The sequence below is a fragment of the Macaca fascicularis genome, chromosome X, assembly GCF_037993035.2.
Source record: "Macaca fascicularis isolate 582-1 chromosome X, T2T-MFA8v1.1".
NCBI classification, from domain to species: Eukaryota; Metazoa; Chordata; class Mammalia; order Primates; family Cercopithecidae; genus Macaca; species Macaca fascicularis.
Genome location: NC_088395.1, coordinates 141,228,623 through 141,249,554, shown reverse-complemented (window position 1 = coordinate 141,249,554; position 20,932 = coordinate 141,228,623). Strand labels below are relative to the sequence as shown.

Sequence of the window (20,932 nt, the reverse complement as noted above, 5' to 3'; positions counted from 1 at the left end):
TTTTGGAGTTCTGAGACTATTCAAGAAGGTTTCGAAGCTTTCACTGTCATTCTCTTTAAACCCATATGGAGAAGGCTGAAAGCCTAATTTTTTCTGGAAGCACGAAACATATAGAGGCCTGTGAACCATACCACAACCAGAACTACTGAGCAGTAGGTGAGGCCAGGCAGGTCCCGTACCTCCCCATCCTACAGCCCACCTGCAAAGCTTGCCTGGTAAACACTGAGTTACCATCTGGATCTGACACACAAGATCAATTGCTCTAGGCCCTGGCTCCCTAGGGCGCTGCATTGCTGGCAGCTGGTCAGGGACTGTTTTCCAGGAGGCAGAGAAAAGCTACTGAACCCCACGTTCAAACAAACAGTCTACAAGCCACCCTCAGGGAAGCAGGATACAGAGGTGGGTCTGTGCCCTCTCCAACACACATCTTCCAAGCTGCCCATTGCCATTTTCTGAATTCTGGTTCCTTGTCAAACTCTCTTTTGTGTTCACACTCACCATAACTCCATTATATAAGAGCATTAGCAAGTAGACCGGGCTGAGAGGCAGGTAAGGGCACCCAAGGTGGTTTGCCTAGGCTCTGCCCTTCCTGAACCACACCTTGGACCTCACATCCCATGAGAGGCAGCTCTATTCATCTTGGCCCACGAGACCCCATCTGCTGTGTCTTGTGGGCTGGTGTTGGTGTCATATCCCACTGAAGCCTCGTGGTCTACCGGCAATAGTAATAAGTATACAGATCTTCTAGAAACTACTGTGTCATTCAAATAGCATAAAGAAGGCATGTTCCACAAAGAAAGAGGTGAGGAAAAATAAATGCACTTGATGCATTAATGCGGGGGGATTGAGGTCATTTTTTCTCTCATGCATTTTCCTTGTTGTTGCTATGAGGTTGTTATGCAGCAATTTAAAAAAAAATTAGGTGTGAAAAGCATGCTCTCCTCAGTCAACAATTCCAGACCCAATGCAAGTCTACAAATGACAGATGCAATCCTAAACGTAATTAATGTTGCAAGCTCTGTCTAGAAGGTGTAATTAACTCTCCAGAACTCACTTTATCTCTCAACTACTTAGGTATTCAAGGAAGAGCAGGGACAGGACTTTTGACAGAGGTATTTTGGAGGCTGTAGGCCTTCCTCAACAAATTTCCCACAATAAGAATACACATTGCATTTTAAATCCCCTATTTTGAGGCTTGGAGCTTCCCACCTATGGGTTCGTGTAAGGATGGAAGGGGGTTTCAGGGCTTCTGCTTAGGGACTTGGGGTGATCATTTCTGTCTAATCCCATCAGGAACAATTACTTACCTTGGTGTATGCTCTGTGTGTGTGTGTGTGTGTGTGTAAGAGAGAGAGAGACAGAGAGAGAGAAGAAAAAGAAAGAAAGAAAGAAAGAGAAGAAAGAAAGAAAGAAAGAAAAGAGAGAGAAAGAAAGAAAGAAAGAAAGAAAGAAAGAAAGAAAGAAAGAAAAGAAAGAGAAAAAAGAAAGAAAAGAAAAGAAAACAAAAGAATCCATACTGGGTCTGCTGTACTGGTATCTGCTTTTGTGTGGTGAGATAAGGAACAGATCTCCTACTAGTACAAGGCCACCTCAGCATTTCAGAGTTGCCACCCCAGAAAGAATGGTGTAGGAGTGCCCTTTACTAAATGTAAAACATCATCTTTATGGCAGCAAACTTCCTGTCAGCCTCCCTTTACCCGCGCCTCTATTTCTCCCTATTTCACAAAAGAAGAAACATGGTAGCTGATGAGCATAAAGGATAGAATTGTTGAAATTATCAGAAGCCAATGAGCATGTCGCTTACTATCTGTGGTACACTACCCTGTTTCTTTCCTCTATGACGCTTCTTCCAATCCATAACTACTTGTGTATCAGTTTACTTTGTTTCTGGCATGCCCTCATCTTTCTAGAATGTGAGATTAAAGATAGCAAGAACAATATCTGCATTACTACCTCCCGGATTCCCAGGAATTAGCACAGTGCATGACAAATAATCCATGCTCAATAAATATTTCTTTTACATTTGATTTTTGAAGAGGTACAATTAAAAACAACCACAATGCAATATGTTACCTGTCAAATTGGCAAAAATTTCAAAAGATATGAGCAGTGTTGCCAATGAGAGAGTCATAGCAGCATTCTCTCAGGATGCTAGCGAGACTGTAGTTGTCACCCCCTTTCTCGAAAATAACTTGGCAATACATGTCCCAAACCTAAAAGGATTACATTGCCTTTGAGCCAGCAATTCCTCTTTTAGTTATTGAGAAGCTAAGCCAAGGAGTTCATCAATGATGTACAAAAAAATTTAATCATGATAAATTATATTGTCCATGTTTTTTATAATAATTAAACATTAGAAAGATAATGTCACAGCCAGGCACTGTGGCTCATGCCTGTAATCCCAGCACTTTGGGAGTCCGAGGTGGGCGGATCACGAGGTCAGGAGTTGGAGACCAGCCTGACCAACATGGTGAGCTCTCAGCTCCATTAAAAATACAAAAATGAGCCGGGCGTGATGGTGGGCACCTGTAATCCCAGCGACTCAGGAGGCTGAGGCAGGAGAATCGCTTGAACCCGGGAGGCGAATGTTGCAGTGAGCTGAGATCGTGCCATTGCACTCCAGCCTGGATGACAGAGTGAGACTCTGTCTCAAAAAATAATAATAAAATAAAAGGAAAGAAAGAGGCCGGGCATGGTGGCTCACGCCTGTAATCCCAACGCTTTGGGAGGCCGAGGTGGGCAGATCACGAGGTCAGAAGATCAAGACCATCCTGGCTAACACAGTGAAACCCCATCTCTATTAAAAAAAAAAAAAAATAGCTGGACGTGGTGGCGAGTGCCTGTAGTCCCAGCTACTTGGGAGGCTGAGGGAGGCTGAGGCAGGAGAATGGTGTGAACCCGGGAGGTGGAGCTTGTAGTGAGCCAAGATTGCGCCACTGCACTCCAACCTGGGGTGACAGAGTGAGACAGAAAGAAAGAAAGAGAGAGAGAGAGAAAGGAAAGAGAGAGAGAGAAAGGAGAGAGAGAAAGAAGAAAGAGAGAGAAAGAAAGAAAGAGAAAAAGAGAAAGAAAGAGAGAAAGAAAGAAAGAAGAAAGAAAGAAAGAAAATGCCACAGAAGAATATTTAATACCTTGGAAAGGTTTTATTACAAAGTAGACAAGTACTACACTTAGTTAAAAAGCCAAAAAGCCAAGAAGAGATCAAAGTAGACAAGTAAACAAGATTTTATTATAAAGTAGAAACCAGATAATACGTACAGAAATACCACATTAAATTTTGTTTTATTTACATTTAGGTGGAGGGGGAAAATAATGTAAACAAAATGCCATAAAGTCCTGAGTGTTTATCTGAGGTATGGGATGTCAGGTGATTTTTATCTTCTTTTATTAGTTTATCTCTATTTCTCTATTTTCCTTGCATTCCACACTTTTTTTTTTTTTTTTTTAAAGACAGAGTCTTGCTCTGTGGCCAGGCGGGAGTGCAGTGGCACCATCTCGACTCACTGCAACCTTCACCTCTGGGGTTCAAGCGATTCTCCTGCCTCAGCCCCCTGAGTGGCTGAGACTACAGGTGCATGCCACCACGCCCAGCTAGTGTTGTTGTTGTCGTTGTTTTGAGATGGAGTTTCACTCTTGTTGCCCAGGCTGGAGTGCAATGGCGCAATCTCGGCTCACCACAACCTCCGCCTCCCAGGTTCAAGCGATTCTCCTGACTCAGCCACCCAAGTAGCTGGAATTACAGGCATCTACCACCACGCCCAGCTAATTTTGTATTTTTAGTAGAGATGGCGTTTCTCCATGTTGGTCAGGCTGGTTTCGAACTCCCAATCTCAGGTGATCCGCCGGCCTCGGTCTCCCAAAGTGCTGGGATTACAGTCGTGAGCCACCTTGCCCAGCTAGTTTTTGTATTTTTAGTAGAGACAGGGTTTCACCATGTTAGCCAGGCTGTTCTTGATCTCTTGACCTTGTGACCTGCCCACCTCCGCCTCCCAAAGTGCTGGGATTACAGGCGTAAACCACCACGCCCGGCCCACACTTTTGTAATAAGAAAGAAGCAATTCGGGCCGGCCTCCGTGACTGATGCCTGTTATCCCAGCACTTCGGGAGGTCCAGGCATGAGGACTGCTTCAGCCCGGGAGTTCCAGACCAGCCTAGGCAACATAGTGAGACTGCGTCTCTACAAAAAATACAAAAAATAGCCGGGTGCGGTGACAGTCACCTCTAATCCCAGCTACTTGGGAGGCTAAAGCAGGAGAATCGCTTGAACCCGGTAGGCGGAGGTTGCAGTGAGCCGAGATCGTGCCACTGCTCTCCAGCCTGGACGACAGAGGGAGACGCTGTCTCAAAAAAAAAAAAAAAAAAAAAGCAGCAGCAGCAATTTAAATTTACCAAACTAAAGCAGCTTTGCCCCCTAGTGGCTTGTTCATTAAACTGCGTTTAGTCTGAGAAAAGAATGTCATCCACTGAGATTGCAGAGCAGATACCACTGCAGGCTTTTGTCCCAAAGCAGAACTTTCTGGAAGATGTACTTGTCCTTTGGTATGATAAGTGGTTATATCCTAGAGGAGCAGCCTCGGGCTGTCCCTGCCTTAGGATGCCTGGATAGTTAGGTTTGACAAAGGGGAGAAAGATGAGATTGGAATGGGGGGAACTCACTGTCACAGGAGCACCCTCCGGTGACTCAGGGTTTAATGGCCTGGCAGGGACACATGGTGCCAGTACTAATATGCTGCTAGGATTGCTCCTTGAAGCTAGGGAATGGGGGAGTGGGGAGGACAATGTTCTATAATAAATGAAGTGGGCATATCAGAACTGACACTGGAGAAGGCGTCATAAAGCTCAAAATATAAGGTATGTGGAAATGTGAGAATGGAGTTTGATATGGTTTGGATCTGTGTCCCTGCCCAAATCTCATGATGAATTATAATCCCCAATGTTGGAGGTGGGCCAGATGGAAGGTGATTGCATCATGGTGGTGGATTTCTCATGAATGCTTTAGCACCATCCCCCTTGATACTGTTCCCGTGATAGTGAGTGAATTCTTGCAAGATCTGGTTGTTTAAAAGCGTGTGGCACCTGCCACCCCGCTCTCTCTCTTGCTCCTGCCCTGAGCATGTGATGTGCCTGCTCCCAGTTTGCCTTCCACCATGATTGTAAGCTTCCTGAAGCCTCCCCAGAGGTCAAGTAGATGCTGCCATGCTTCCTGTACAGCCTACAGAACCATGAACCAATTAAACCTCTTTTCTTTGTAAATTACTCAGTCTCAGGTATCTCTTTATAGCAACGCGAGAATGACCTAATACAAAGTTACAACGCGGGACCAGATCCGTTAGACCATGGATCCAAACCATATCAAGCTACCTCCTGACCATGCTCCCTGGGAAGGCTAAGAAGACATTCCTTCACCAGGGGTGCAATGGTAAGCAGACACAACAGCTTTTTTGAGATCAATAGTGGTTGTCTTCTGCAGACCAGAGAGACAGTTAAGAGATGCTGTGGTGCAACTGGGTCTCCCAGTATCAATGCAGATTATAGGATTCCAGAATACAGAAGCCAAATGATGATATTTAACTGACTTAGGTAAGACTGAAGTAATCACCATACTGGGCTGCCATGGAATGGGCTGAGTTGTTTCCTCCCGAAATTCCTATGTTGAAGTCCTAATCCCCAGGACCTCCGGATATGACTGTATTGGGGATACGGTCTTTAAAGAGGTAATCAAGTTAAGATTGCTAAGAGACAATCTTAGTATTGCTTTGATAGCACCTGTGAAATTGGACTGGATTAAAGAATGGTGTTGCTACTAGTTTTTAAATCTTCATGAATGAATGCTGAATGTTGCTATTCATTATGTGAATGTTCTTAAGAAAGGAATTTTAGCATTAGTGGAATTCCTGTAGGTACTTTAGTAAGTCATAACCCATGCAGATACTTAGCAAGAAGCTTAGGGCAGAGATTTGTTTGCCCTTTGCTAGAGCTACAGTAAACATCTGTATAAGATTATTGTTTTCTTTTTTTTTTTTTTTTTTGAGACGGAGTCTTGCTCAGTTGCCCAGGCTGGAGTGCAGTGGTGTGATCTCGGCTCACTGCAAGCTCCAGCTCCCAGGTTCATGCCATTCTTCTGCCTCCGCCTCCTGAGTAGCTGGGACTACAGGCACCCGCCACCACGCCCTGCTAATTTTTTGTATTTTTAGTAGAGACGGGGTTTCACCGTGTTAGCCAGGATGGTCTCGATCTCCTGACCTCGTGATCTGCCCGCCTCGGCCTCCCAAAGTGCTGGGATTACAGGTGTGAGCCACCGTGCCCGGCCTTTTTTTTTTTTTTTTTTTTTTTTTTTTGAGGCAGAGCATTACTCTGTCACCCAGGCTGGAGTGCAGTGGTGCAATCTCAGCTCACTTCAACCTTCGCCTCCCAGGTTCAAGCGATTCTTCTGCCTCAGCCTCCTGAGTAGCTGGGACTACAGGCATGCACCACCACTCCTGGCTAATTTTTGTATTTTTAGTAGAGACAGGGTTTCACCATATTGGCCAGGCTGGTCTCGAACTCTTGACCTCGTGATCCACCTGCCTCAGCCTCCCAAAGTGCTGGGATTACAGGCATGAGCTACGGCACCTGGCCAAGATTATTGTTTTCTATTGTAGAAGAAGAGGTTTCTGTTCTGCACATATGGACTGATGGACCTTGAATAAATCACCTAAGCATTCTGAATCTCTAAAAGTGTCAGTATGAGGAGTCTGTGAGTTAATCCAGGTAAAGTGTGGTGACTGGCAGAGTAAATGTATAATAAATGGAAGCTGTTAAAGTCTTTTTGATAAGGTAATCTATTGCTATTATTAATGATGGCTGAAGAGCAATTTCATACCCTTAAAACCACTAGCTCAGGAAACTGGTGCTCTGAAATGGGGAAATAGAAGATAAATTCTAGCCACACATATTTGTTGAGATTCTAACTCATGCTTAAGTTTTGAGGGAACAAAGAGAGAAAATGTGACCCATGCTCTCCAGGGACTCATAAATCTAGTTGTGGGGAGAATAGATGTATAGACAAAGAAAGAGAAAAGTTAACCCTAATTTATGCTACAGGTAATAATAAATTTACTCTGTGCACGAATGTCCAGGAGAGTTTTCACAGAGAAAGATGACCTCGGCTTTGAAATATGGGTAGGATTTGGACCGGCAGGGAGCAGTAGGAAGAGCTTCTCAGGGAGAGGAAACGGCTAAGCAGAGATCCAGTGGCTGGAATATAATTGGGTGAAGTGGTCTGACTGAAACAGAGGGTTTGTTTCAGGGGCAGACAGTAGGAGATAAGTATGGAGAGGCAGGTTTGAGAAGAACGTGAATCCCAGATAAAGAGTTGTGGACTATACTCTATAGGTATAGGTCCTTAAGGTAAAGGTGTGTGTGTGTGTGTGTGTGTGTGTGTGCGCACGTGTGGTGTGATAGGATCCTCTTCAACTTAAAGCTATGTACATAATAGGGAAGGGGATCAAGGGTGCTAAACAATCACCTTCTCTATGGAATCTGAGCCAATAAAGAAATATATACAGGAGGGCCAGGTGTGGAGGCTCACACCTGTAATCCCAGAACTTTGGGAGGCAGAGGTGGCCGGATCACGAGGTCAGGAGTTCGAAACCAGGCTGGCCAACATGGTGAAACCCTGTCTTTACTAAAATACAAAAGTTAACCTGGCATGGTGGCACACTCCTGTAGTCCCAGCTACTCAGAAGGCTGAGGCAGGAGAATTGCTTGAACTCGGGAGGCGGAGGTTGCAGTAAGCTGAGATCGTGCCACTGGCCTGGGAGACAAGAGTGAGACTCTGGGAAAAGAAAAAGAAAGAAAGGAAGGAAGAAAGGAAAGAAAGGAAAGGAAATGAAAAGAAAGGAAAGGAAAGGAAGGAAGGAAGGAAGGAGGGAAGGAAGGAGGGAAGGAAGGAGGGAAGGAGGGAGGGAGGGAAGGAAGGAAGGAAGGAAGGAAGGAGGGAGGGAGGGAAGGAAGGAAGGAAGGAGGGAAGGAAGGAAGGAAGGAGGCGGCGGCTCTCTTGGAGGCAGCTAGCATGAGGCTGGGGAGCGCTGAGCTGCGTGTCATGCCCTGCACTGCCCAGACTAGTGAGCAATACAGTTAGGATGGCTAAAGGCGACCCCAAGAAACTAAAGGGCAAGGTGTCTGCTTATGCCTTCTTTGTGCAGATGTGCAGAGAAGAACATAAGAAGAAATACCCAGAGGTCCCTGTCAATTTTGCAGAATTTTCCAAAAAGTGCTCCAGGAGGTGGAAGACGATGTCCAGGAAAGAGAAGTCTAAATTTGATGAACTGGCAAAGACAGATAAAGTACACTATGATCAGGAAATGAAGGATTATGGACCAGCTAAGGGAGGCAAGAAGAAGAAGGATTCTAATACCTTCAAAAGGCCACCATCTGGATTCTTCCTGTTCTGTTCAGAATTCCACCCCAAGATAAAATCCACAAACCCTGGCATCTCTATTGGAGACGTGACAAAAAAGCTGGGTGAGATGTAGAATAACTTAAATGACAGTGAAAAGCAGCCTTACATCATTAAGGCGGCCAAACTGAAAGAGGAGTATGAGAAGGATGTGGCTGAGTATAAGTCGAAAGGAAAGTTTGATGGCCCAAAGAGTCCTGCTGAAGTTGCTCAGATAAAGGTGGAAGAGGAAGATGAAGACGACGAGGAGGAAGAAGAGGAGGAGGAGGACAAGGAAGATGAATTTAAAAACTGTTTATCTGTCTCCTTGTGAATACCTTAGAGTAGGGGAGTGCCGTAATTTTTTGTTTTTGTTTTTGTTTATTTTTGAGACAGAGTCTCGCTCTTTCGCCCAAGCTGGAATGCAATGGCGCAATCTCGGCTCACTGCAGCCTCTGCCTCCCAGGTTCAAGCAATTCTCCTTCCTCAGCCTCACGAGTAGCTGGGGATTACGAGCATGCGCCACCATGCCTGGCTAATTTTTGTATTTTTAGTAGAGATGGGGTTTCACCACATCGGCCAGGCTGGTCTTGAACTCCTGACCTCAGGTGATCTGCCCGCCTCAGCCTCTCAAAGTGGGAGGATTACAGGCGCTGCCTGGAGCGCAGTAATGGACACATCTCTTATTTGAGAAGTGTCTGTTGCCCTCATTAGGCCTAACTGCAAAATTTGATCACCGTCATATTGTAGTCTCTCAAAGTGCTCTAGAGATTGTCAGTGGTTTACATGATGTGGCCATGGGTGTCCAGAACACCCTGAAACTGTATCAAAGTTGTACATATTTCCAAACATTTTTCAAATGAAAAGGTACTCTGGTGTTCTCCTTACTCTGTGCGCTTTGCTGTTGGTGTGGCAAGGCACTTAATGATGTTTTTGGCTTTTTTTTGGTAAGGTGGTGTTAACTATATGGTTATTGGTTAAAAATCCTGAGTTATCAACTGTGTATATCTATAGTTTGTAAAAAGAACAAAACACCCGAGAAAAATTCTTGATGCTCCTTGCTTGGTGTTGAGGCTGTGGGGAAGATGCCGTAGCACTGGGCATGCAGTGTGAGGCTGGACCTGTTGACTCTGCGGGGGGCATCCATTTAGCTTCAGGTTGTCTTGTTTCTGTATATATTGACATAGCATTCTGCTGCCATCTTAGCTGCGGACAAAGTGGGGTCAGCTGGCTTGAGAAGTTTTTGGGTTTTGTGCGTGTGGTAGTTTTTAAACTGTTTGATTTAAAACAAACTATAGAACTCTTCGTTGTCAGCAAAGCAAAGAGCCACTGCATCAGTGAAAGTTCAAGAACCTTCTGTACTCAAACACGATTTGCAACATTCTGTTATCCTTTTGTATGTTTAGAATGCTGAAGTGTTTTTGAAGTTAAATAAACAGTATTACATTTTTTTAAGAAATGAAATATATACAGAATGAGATAGGAGTTAAAGTGTGAGCTTTGCTAATATTAATGCTGTATTGGAGAACATAGAAGAGCCCCAAGGCCAAAATGGACTTCCTACTTCTTCCTCCTCGTTTAGACAGAATTAATCATCCAGCCACAGGCAGGAGAAGCCATGACCTGGTCACAGAAGCAGGAAACAGAATATTTGACATTTGTACAGACAAATGGAGCAAGAGGTCAGATCATTTATTTGCAGTGACTTTGAACATATTAACCTGGCCCAGAATTGGGACCAACGAAAGGCAGACCATCATAAGTATTAGTTACTCCTCCTCCTGTGGGGAGAAGCAAATAAACAGTAGAGAGGGAGTCGAAATGTGCCTCCTAGGCCGGGCGCGGTGGCTCACTCCTGTAGTCCCAGCACTTTGAGAGGCCGAGGCAGGTGGATTACCTAAAGTCGGGAGTTTGAGACCAGCCTGGCCAACATGGTGAAACTCCGTCTCTACTAAAAATGCAAAAATTAGCCTGGCATGGAGGTGGGTGCCTGTAATCCAAGCTACTCAGGAGGCTGAGGCAGAAGAATCACTTGAGCCCAGGAGACAGAGGTTGCAGTGAGCCGAGATCACACCACTGTACTCCAGCCTGGGTGACAGAGCGAGACTCTTTCTCAAAAAATAATAATAAAATTAAATTAAAATTAAAAACAAATGTGCCTCCTAGAGAGTACTGAAGTTGCCTCTCCTCTATGGAAACATGAGTACTGGAGTAAGAGTCTCTCTCACCTAAAGCAATGGACCCTCTTCAAAGAAAAACAAGTTTGAATAGAATTTTAGGATGTTAATGGACTCTTTAGGAGTTCATGGACTCAAGTATAAAGATCACTGATGTAGACAATAAGTCAACTTTTTTTGTTGTTGTTGTTTTTTGAGACGGAGTCTCGCTCTGCCGTCCAGGCTGGAGTGCAGTGGTGCGATCTCGGCTCACTGCAAGCTCCACTTCCCGGGTTCACGCCATTCTCCTGCCTCAGCCTCCAGAGCTGCTGGGACTACAGGCGCCTGCCACTGCACCCGGCTAATTTTTTGTATTTTTAGTAGAGACGGGGTTTCACCGTGTTAGCCAGGATGGTCTCGATCTCCTGACCTCGTGATCTGCCCGTCTCGGCCTCCCAAAGTGCTGGGATTACAGGCGTGAGCCACCGCGCCTGGCCAAGTCAACTTTTTAAAGTAGGAAAATGAACTAGCGGATTTATTCACGACAGCCCAAAATTGGAAGCAACCAAAATGTCTTTCAGTTTTTAAATGGTGAAACAAACCATGGTACACACATACCATGGAATACTACTCAGTAATAAAAAAGGAAAGAACTTTTGGCATATAAAACAACTCAAATTACTCTCCAGGGAATTACATTGAGTGAAAAAAAGGCAATCTCAAAAGGTTACATACTGTACAATTCCATTTACATAATAGCCCTGAAATGACAAATTATAGAGATGGAGAACAGGGTTGTGGTTGCCAGGGCTTAAGGACGCTGGAGAAGGGAGGGGGATGGCTGTTGCTATAAAAGGTTAGCACAATCAGCCAGCATGTTGGCTCATGCTTGTAATGCCAGCCCTTTGGGAGGCTGAGGAGTTCGAGACCAACCCCGGGCAACATGGTGAAACCACATCTCTACAAAAAATACAAAAATTACCTAGCCATGGTGGTGTGCACCTATAGTCCCAGCTACTTGGGAGGCTGATGCTGGAGAATCGCTTGAGCCCAGGAGGCAGAGGCTGCAGTAAACTGAGATCACGCCACTGCACTCCAGCCTGGATGACAGAGTGAGACCCTGTCAAAAAAAAAAAAAAAAAAAAAAGGTTACCACAAGGGATCTTTGTGATGGAACTGTTCTGTTTCATGATTGCGGTGGTGGTCACGTGTATCTACATGTGATAAAATTGCATAGGATTAAATACACACACACACGCACACATAAAACTGATGAAATCAAATAAGGTCAATGGATTGTACCAATGTCAATTTCCTGGTTGTGACAGTGTCCTGTAGTGACACAAGATGTGACCATGGGGGTAATTTGGTGAAGGGTATGTGGGATCTCTCTGTTTCATTTCTTACAACTGCATGTGAATCTACAATTAAATTAAAAAGGTGTTTTGTTTTCGTTTTTGAGACATGGTCTCACTCTGTCACCCAGGCTGGAGTACAGTGGGTGATAATTTTTATTTTTTAAACATTTTTTTATAAAAGCTTTCTGGCACCGGGCACAGTGGCTCATGCCTGTAATCCCAGCACTTTGGGTGGCTGAGGCAGACAGATCACTTGAGGTTAGGAGTTAAAGACCAGCCTGGCCAACATGGCAAAATCCCGTCTCTACTAAAAACACAAAAGTTAGCCGGGAGCAGTGGTGGGTGCCGGTAATTCCAGCTACTCAGGAGGCTGAGGCAGGAGTATCACTTGAGTCCGGGAGGCGGAGGTCACAGTGAGCCAAGATCATGCCATTACACGCCAGCCTGGGTGACAGAGCTAGACTCTGTCTCAGAAAAAAAAAATAATGAGGAAAATAAATAAAAAATAAATAAGGTTTTTGAAGAGATGAGGTCTGGCTATGTTCCCCAGGCTGGTCTCAAACTTTTGGCCTCAAGCAATCCTCCTGCCTCTGCCTCCCAGAGTACTGGGATTACAGGTGTGAACCACCGTGCCCAGCCTGCAACCCATTTTTTATTGACATTTTTACCGCACTCAATACCCTTTAGGGTTAAAAACAGTAATTCTCTTCTCGTTTAATTCATAAAACATTAGGTGGATCTATAGGGAATTATATAGAAAAAATATATATGTATACAATAAGTGCTCTTTATTTCTCTTTGGTTTCTTAACACAAAAGACATGCATTCCATAAATAAAATGAAATAAGATTTTCTGGGAAACAACAAATTGGGACCAGGCACAGTGGCTCACGCCTGTAATCCTAACATTTTGGGAGGCTGAGGTGGGTGGATCACCTGAGGTCAGGAGTTCGAGACCAGCCTGGCTAACATGGTGAAACCCTTTCTCTACTAAAAATACAAAAAACAAACAAACAAACCAAAAAACAATAGCCAGGTGTGGTGGCGGGAGCCTGTAATCCCAGCTACTGGAGAGGCCAAGGCAGAAGAATCACTTGAACCCGGGAGGCAGGGGTTGCAATGAGCCGAGATCGTGCCATTGCTCTCCAGCCTGGGTGACGAGCAAAACTCCATCTCAATAAAAAGAGTGTGAGAATATTGGTGTTCGTTCACTTGTGCTTGAAGCCCAGCTCAAAGCACTGGCTTCATCTCACTTGGAAACACTGACCTCAGAAGTTACACTGACACAGCAGTGTAACTTCTACACCAAGAGGTAAGAGTGGACTCAGGAAGGCCACTACAAGAGCTGCGTACTGGTCGGGCATGGTGGCTTATGCCTGAATCCCAGCACTTTGGGAGACCAAGGCGGGCGGGTCACCTGAGGTCAGGAGTTCGAGACCATCCTGGCCAGCATGGCGAAACCCCATCTCTACTAAAAATACAAAAATTAGCCCATCATGGTGGTGGTCGTCTGTAATCCCAGCTACTCCGGAGGCTGAGGCAGGGAGAATTGCTTGAACCCGGGAGGTGGAGGTTGCAGTGAGCTGAGATCATGCCATTGCACTCCAGCCTGGGCTCTGTCAAAAAAAAAAAAAAAAAAAAAAAAAAAAAAAAAAAAAAAAAAAAAAAGCAGCATACTGTGGGAAACTGAAAACTGATCTTCCCCAATGGCAAAATCTAGGTTAGCATCCTAAGGACCAAGCAAAGCCCATTTCACAATCCAGGCTTGTCAGTGCTACTTTAAATTCACAAAAGTAAGGGGCTTATAATAATAAGATGGGCACTGATATGTTCCTAACAGGAAACGCAGACCACAATCTCCTTCTGAGTCTACCTCTGTAGGCAAACCAGGAGGGAGGGAGAAATGCTGGCGCTCCACCATGAGCCATATTGAATAGCAGATTGTTAAGTCTTTTAACATGAAAACATCATTTGTAAGTGCCCGTAGCAGAGGCCCAGCTCCTGAGTTGCAGATGACAAAAAATAAAAAATAAATAAATAAAACTTCCCTCTGAATACATGGCAATTGCCTGATGGCCTTGGGGTCCGGGAGATGCCCCAAGCACCACATTGTGCCTTTCTCAGCAGGCTTCCAAGTCAGCGCAGGTAGGTAGCAAAGAACAGGTAAACAACCAGGTGGAGATTGAGAACCCTAAGTCCCAGTCTTGGGTTAAAGGAATTGTATCATCTTTTAGTCTCTAGTGGAAGAATTTTAGACAACCAGAGTTTGGCAGCAGCAGCTGAAAGCCCCACAGCCCAGAGCACTGGTAATAGAACATTTGGGCCTCACTGTGCTACATTAAGGTCCCGTCCAGGGAGAAAGAGAAAGTAGCATGGAATCTCTTCAAGAGGGCATTTGTCAAGATTAGAAGAAGAAACATAAAATGTGTTCTTTGCAGCAGCAAAAGATTGTTTCAGCCTTTGGTTCTTCTTGTTATAAAGCCACCTTTGCTTGAATGTAAAGGTCCATCTTCTTGCTGGTCAGCCGGCCAAGGGCTGAAAGCATGCTACACCACTGGAATTGGTAAATGGAAGCAGGAACAGGGAAACAGCAGGCAGACAAGGTCACCAGACAAAGCCAGCCCATGGTTGGTTAGAAGAAGCAAGCCCTAGCCGGGCGCGGTGGCTCAAGCCTGTAATCCTAGCACTTTGGGAGGCCAAGGCGGGAGGATCATGAGGTCAGGAGATCGAGACAATCCTGGCCAACATGGTGAAATCCCATCTCTACTAAAAATACAAAAATTAGCTGGGCGTGGTAGTGCGCGCATGTAATCTCAGCTACTTGGGAGAGTGAGGCAGGAGAATCACTTGAACCAGGGAGTCGGAGGTTGCAGTGAGCCGAGACTGTGCCACCTGCACTCCAGCCTGGGCGACAATGCGAGACTCCCTCTAAAAAAAAGAAGAAGAAGAAGAGGAAGAGGAAGAGGCAGCAATCCCTTGCTTAGGTTCTAGAGGCACAGATGGTCAATGTGCCACAGAAGCATCACAATTGAGAAGAATTATCCAAGAGTGATAGGCAAGTGGGAATCTGGCCAGTCCTGCTGTTTCCTGCTAGTCAAAAAAGGAAGGAATGTAACTGAGAGTGAGGAATCTGAATGAGTACCACAGGAACATCCGGGGCCTTCAGCAACAGCTGAGAGTTCCCACCTAGAAGAGTGGCAGTAGTTAGGCCGGTTTGCTTAGCCTGTGATTTAAAAAGTCCTCTAACAGTGAGTTTGAAAAACCCCATGAGCACCTTACTACAGGACCAGTTGAGAATGCATTGATTCCAGACATGTAAGGCCTCAGCACTCTGGGTTCTGAATCTGCGAGTGGATACTGCTTTTCTCTTGGTTGATGGTTTTCCATTTAAACACACACACACACACACACACATTTTTTAAGTTCTGGGATACATGTGCAGGGTGTGCAGGTTTGTTACATACGTAAACGTGTGCCTTGGTGGTTTGCTGCACCTATCAACCCATCACCTACGTATTAAATCCAGCATGCGTTAGCTATTGATCCTGATGCTCTCCCTCCCCCTGCCACCTCAGCAGGCCCCGGTGTGTGTTGTTCCCTTCCCTGTGCTCATGTGTTCTTATTGCTCAGCTTCCATTTATAAGTGAGAACATGCAGTGTTTGGTTTTCTGTTCCTGCGTTAGTTTGCTGAGGATAATGGCTTTCAGCTTCATCCATGTCCCTGCAAAGGACATGATCTCATTCCTTTTTATGGCTGCATAGAATTCCATGATGTATATGTGCTACATTTTCTTTATCCAGTCTATCATTGATGGGCATCGGGTTGATTCCATGTCTTTGCTATTGTAAACACATATATTTATTTGCCCTTAGTGTCCTTTATATTTTTTCTTCCTGCAAAATACGTTAATGTTAAAAAAGAAAAAAAAATCTTTTCAGTTTATTTCAAGTGTTTCTTTGTTTAAATGTCCTTCAGTTTATTTCAAGTATCTTTTTTTTTTTCCAGTTTCTTCTGGACAAGATGAAAAAGACCTTACTGAAAACGCAAAATTAGGCATGAGAAAAACTTCTGTTCCCCCTCCTGACGCAGTGATAAGGGAATTCTTCATGCTCTACAATGGAAGAAAGAACAGGCTTGTGAGCAGCCAGTACATCGCTATAGCTGCATCATCACAGGCAGTAAGAACATTTGGATTGTGTCCTTTCTCTCCCAGTTACACCTCACAGTTTCCAACAGGTTTGGCCACTGCAACCTCCTCATGGCAAATTGGCCACAACATGGCTGGAGAACAAGCAGGCGAGGAGGAGTGTCAGATGGAAGGCCTTCTGCAAATGGGCAGCCTACAGAACTGTGATGGGTAGGAGCCAGGCTTGGATGGAGCCTGTGTCTGTGTGGACCAGCAAAGCAGTTCCATGTCACCAGGTGCAGGGCTACAGGGTCTTCTGTCCTGTGCTGTGCATCTTGATGACCTAGGCCTGAAGGTCACAAGGACAGCACAGTGAGGACTTAAGCACCTGGAAAAATCAACATGCAGCGAGCTCACGTTTCACAACATCTTCTGGTCCACCAACTCTCCCAAGAGGAATTGTCGTTGGAAGAATGCACTTAACGTTTGTTCAAATGTTTTTGTTTTTGTTTTTGTTTTTGTCAGGGGAGGCAGACGGAGTCTCACTCTGTTACCCAGACTGGAGTGCAGTGGTGCGATCTTGGCTCACTGCAACCTCCACTCCCCAGGCACAAGTGACCCTTCTACCTCAGTCTCCTGAGTAGTTGGGACTACAGGCATGCAACATCACGCCCGGTTAATTTTTGTATTTTTAGTGGAGACAGGGTTTTGCCATGTTGCCCAGGCTGGTCTCGAATCGTGACCTCAAGTGATTCACCTGCCTCAGCCTCCCAAAGTACTGGGATTACAGATGTGAGCCACCGAGCCTGGCCAAAAGAGATTTATTATTATTTTTTTCTCTGGGTGGTAGAAATGCCAGTGGTTTTATTTTCTTTTTACTGATACACATTTTCTGCAATGGTATGGTATTAATTGTGTTAAAAAACAAAAACAAAAACAAAAAAAACCAAGAAATGATAAAAGGTGTTTTTCAAAGGACCCCAGTCCCATTTATAAGGCAAATAATGGGACTGGGGTCCTTTGAAAAACACCATCAATCATTTCTTTTTTTCTTTCTTTCTTTCTTTTATTACACTTTAAGTTCTGGGATACATGTGCAGAACGTGCAGTTTTGTTACATAGATGTACACGTGCCATGGTGGTTTGCTGCACCCATCAACCCATCGCCTACATTAGGCATTTCTCATAATGCTGTCCCTCCCCTAGCCCCCCACCCCCTGACAGGCCCCAGTGTGTGATATTCCCCTCCCTGTGTCCATGTGTTCTCATTGTTCAACTCCCACTTATGAGTGAGAACATGCAGTGTTTGGTTTTCTGTTCTTGTGAGTTTGCTGAGAATGATGGTTTCCAGCTTCACACAAACTCATTCTTTTTTATGGCTGCATAGTATTCCACGGTGTATATGTGCCACATTTTCTTTATCCAGTCTATCATTGATGGACACTTGGGTTGGTTCCATTCAAGACCAACTTGAGGAGGCAGTCTGACTCTTAGCAGAGCTCGAATGCTGTGCTGGGAGGTCTGCTGCTCTCTTCAAAGCTGTCAGGCAGGGATCTTTAAGTCTGCTGAAGCTGCACCCACAGCCACCCCTTTCCCCAGTTGCTCTGTCCCAGGGAGATGGGATTTTTATCTATAAGTCCCTGACTGGGGCTGCTGCCTTTTTCTTTCAGAGATGCCCTGCCCAGAGAAGAGAAATCTGGCAGTCTGACCACAGCAGCCTTGCTGAGCTGCAGTGGGCTCCACCCAGTTCAAACTTCCCAGTGGCTTTGTTTACACTGTGCGTATAAAACCATGTACTCAAGTGTCAGCAATGGCGGACGCCCTTCCCCTCACCAAACTCCAGCATCGCAGGTCAATCTCAGACTGCTGCTGTGCTGGCAGAGAGAATTTCAAGCCGGTGGATCTTAGTTTGTTGAGCTCAGTGGGGGTGGGACCTGCCCAGCCAGACCACTTGGCTCCCTGGCTTCTGCACCCCTTTTCCGGAGGAGTGAATGGTTCTGCCTCACTGGCATTCTAGGCGCCACTGGGGTATGGAAAAAAAGAACTCCTGCAGGCCCGGCGCGGTGGCTCACGCCCGTAATCCCAGCACTTTGGGAGGCTGAGGCAGGCGGATCATGAGGTCAGGAGATCAAGACCATCCTGGCTAACACAGTGAAACGCCATCTCTACTAAAAAATACAAAAAATTAGCCAGTCCTGGTGGCAGGCACCTGGAGTCCCAGCTACTTGGGTGGCTGAGCCGAGAGAATGCCCTGAACCCGGGAGGCGGAGCTTGCAGTGAGCTTAGATCCCACCACTGCACTCCAGCCTGGGCGACAGTACGAGACTCCGTCAAAAACAAAACAAAACAAAACAAACATAAAATTCCTGCAGCTAGTTGGGTGTCTGCTCAAATGGCTGCGCAGTTTTGTGCTTGAAACCCAGGGCCCTGGTGGGGTGGGCACCGGAGGGATTCTCGTGGTGTGTGGGTTGTGAAGACTGTGGGACAAGTGCAGTGTGTGTGCTGGAGTTCCTCAGGCTTAGTCCCTCAGGCTTCCCTTGGGTAGGGGTGAAAATTCCCCGACCTCTTGCACTTCCTGGGAGAGGCAATGCCCCACCCTGCTTCGGCTCGCCCTCCCTGTGCTGCACCCACTGTCCAACCAGTCCCAATGAAATGAACCGGGTACCTCAGTTGGAAATGCAGAAATCACCCACCTTCTGCGTTGATCTCACTGGGAGCCACACGTGGGCGCTGTTTCTATTCGGCCATCTTGCCAGCAATCGAGATTTATTTTTATAATGAATTAGTTCACACAATTATGGGGTCTGGCAAGGTGAAAGATCTGCAGTGTGAGTAGACAACCTGGAGGCCCAGGAGAGCTGATAATTTAGTTCCAGTCCAAAGGCCCGCAGGCTGGAGACTTAGGGAGAGTTAATGTTTCAGGCCAGTGGCAGAAAAAAAGTCAATGTCCCAGATTGAAGATCATCACGCAGGAAGAATTCTCTCTTACTCAGGGAACGGTCAACTTTTTTGTTCTATTCCGGCTTTCAACTGTTGAATGAGGCCCACTCACATTAAAAAGGGCAATCTGCTTTACTCAGCCTACTGATTTAGATACTATACTCATGCAGGGACACCCTACAGGCTGGGTGCAGTGGCTCACACCTGTAATCCCAGGGCTATGTGAGGCTGAGGTAGGAGGATTACTTGAGCCCAGGAATTCGAGACCAGCCTGAGCAACAGGGCAAGACCGTGTCCATACAAAAAAGTTAAATTAGCCAGAAGTGTTGGCATGCACCTGTAATTCTACCTGCTTGGGAGGCTGAAATGGGAGGATTGCTTCCTCCTGGGAGGCTGTGGCTGCAGTAAGCTATAGTTATACTACAGCACTCCAGCCTAGGCAACAGAGCAAGAGCAAGACCCTATCTCTGTATTAAAACACACACACACACCTTTGCAGACACCCTAGAATAATGCTTGACCAAACCCTCTTGACTCCATGGCCTAGTCAACTGACACATAGAACTATTGCCTAAAAATGATTTGAACATCACTGACCTAGTGATGAGAAATGTGAAGCCAGCGAGCAATAGGTCTTTGATCTTCAAATCTTCCTTATTGAATTTATTTTGCTGTTTGAGTTTAGGTGCCAGCCTTCATTCCCTTGTGGAGGCTGCAGAGGAGAATCAGTTTCCTAGTTTTGTGTAGCTTCTAGAGGTCACCACATTCCTTGGCTCATGACTGACCCACTTTCTCTATCTTCAAAGGCATAGGTTTAGCCTTTCTCATATCAAATCACTCTGACACAAATTTCCCTGCCTCCCTTGTTTATTTATAAGGATCCTTGTGATTATATTGGGCCCACCTGGATAATCCAGGATGCTCGCTCCTTCTCAAAGTCAGCTGATTAGCAACCTTAATTCCACCTACAACCTTAATTCTTCAGTTAACGAAAAAAAACAAACTCTAAAAGATTTTAAAGAGACTTATTCTAAGCCAACATGAGTGATTGGGGCCCAGGAAGACACACAAATCCAAGAAGCCTTGAGTAAGTGGTCATGAGGCAGTTAGGTCACAACTCTGTTTCATATATTTCAGGGAAGTAGAAGTTACAGGCAAAGTCGTAAATCAACACATGGAGTTTATACATTGGTTTGGCCAAAAAAAGCTGGATATTTTGAAGTGGGGGTTTACAGGTCATAGGTGGCCTCTGAGATTCGTTAACTTGCAGTTAGTTAAAGGAGTAAAGCTCTGTCTAAAACTTGGGGGTCAACAGAAAGGAATGTTTTAAGATAAGGATGCTATGTCGCAAGATCGATGACCAGCAACTGCAATTTAACCTTTGACTTGCGTAGCCTTAGGTCTTGTTTATAATTGGGTATCTTAGTCATAAAGAGTCTGTTTTGTCAGTGTTATGATCTCTATTTTAACATTAATGCTGGTCAGTTGTTGTGCCTAAGCTCCAAAAGGGTGGGGGATAACAAGACATGTTCAATCTCACTTCTTGTCATGGCCAGGAATTCACTCTTTAAGATTTTTGCCGGAGGTCCCCTTAGCCAAGAGGCAGTCCCTTCAGTCGGTGAAGGGACTTTGGATTCTTTTAGCTTACACCTCCTTACCATGTAATATATTCACGGATGTTGAGAGTTACAAAATGGGTATCTTTGGGGGTCCGTTATTCTGCCTGCCACAATATTCATGCCAGGGACATCTGAAAGAGCCTCTCCCTTCACACTACTGACCTGTTTCCAGAGTGACATTGGCTCCCTGGCTCAGGGCCATTTTCTGGCATCTGGGCCCTTCTACAATAGAGCCTTCCGGTAACAGAGCCTTCCGTACTTAGCCAGTGTTATCTTCTCAGAATTTCTTCTTTTACTGGTTTTCTTGCCTAGA

General features: G+C 45.4%; 1 pseudogene; it reads left to right on the top strand.

The window, feature by feature from the left end:
* The first annotated feature begins 8,008 nt into the window (after positions 1–8,008).
* On the top strand, positions 8,009–8,897 carry LOC102116770 (high mobility group protein B3 pseudogene; annotated as a pseudogene).
* Positions 8,898–20,932: the final 12,035 nt, after the last annotated feature.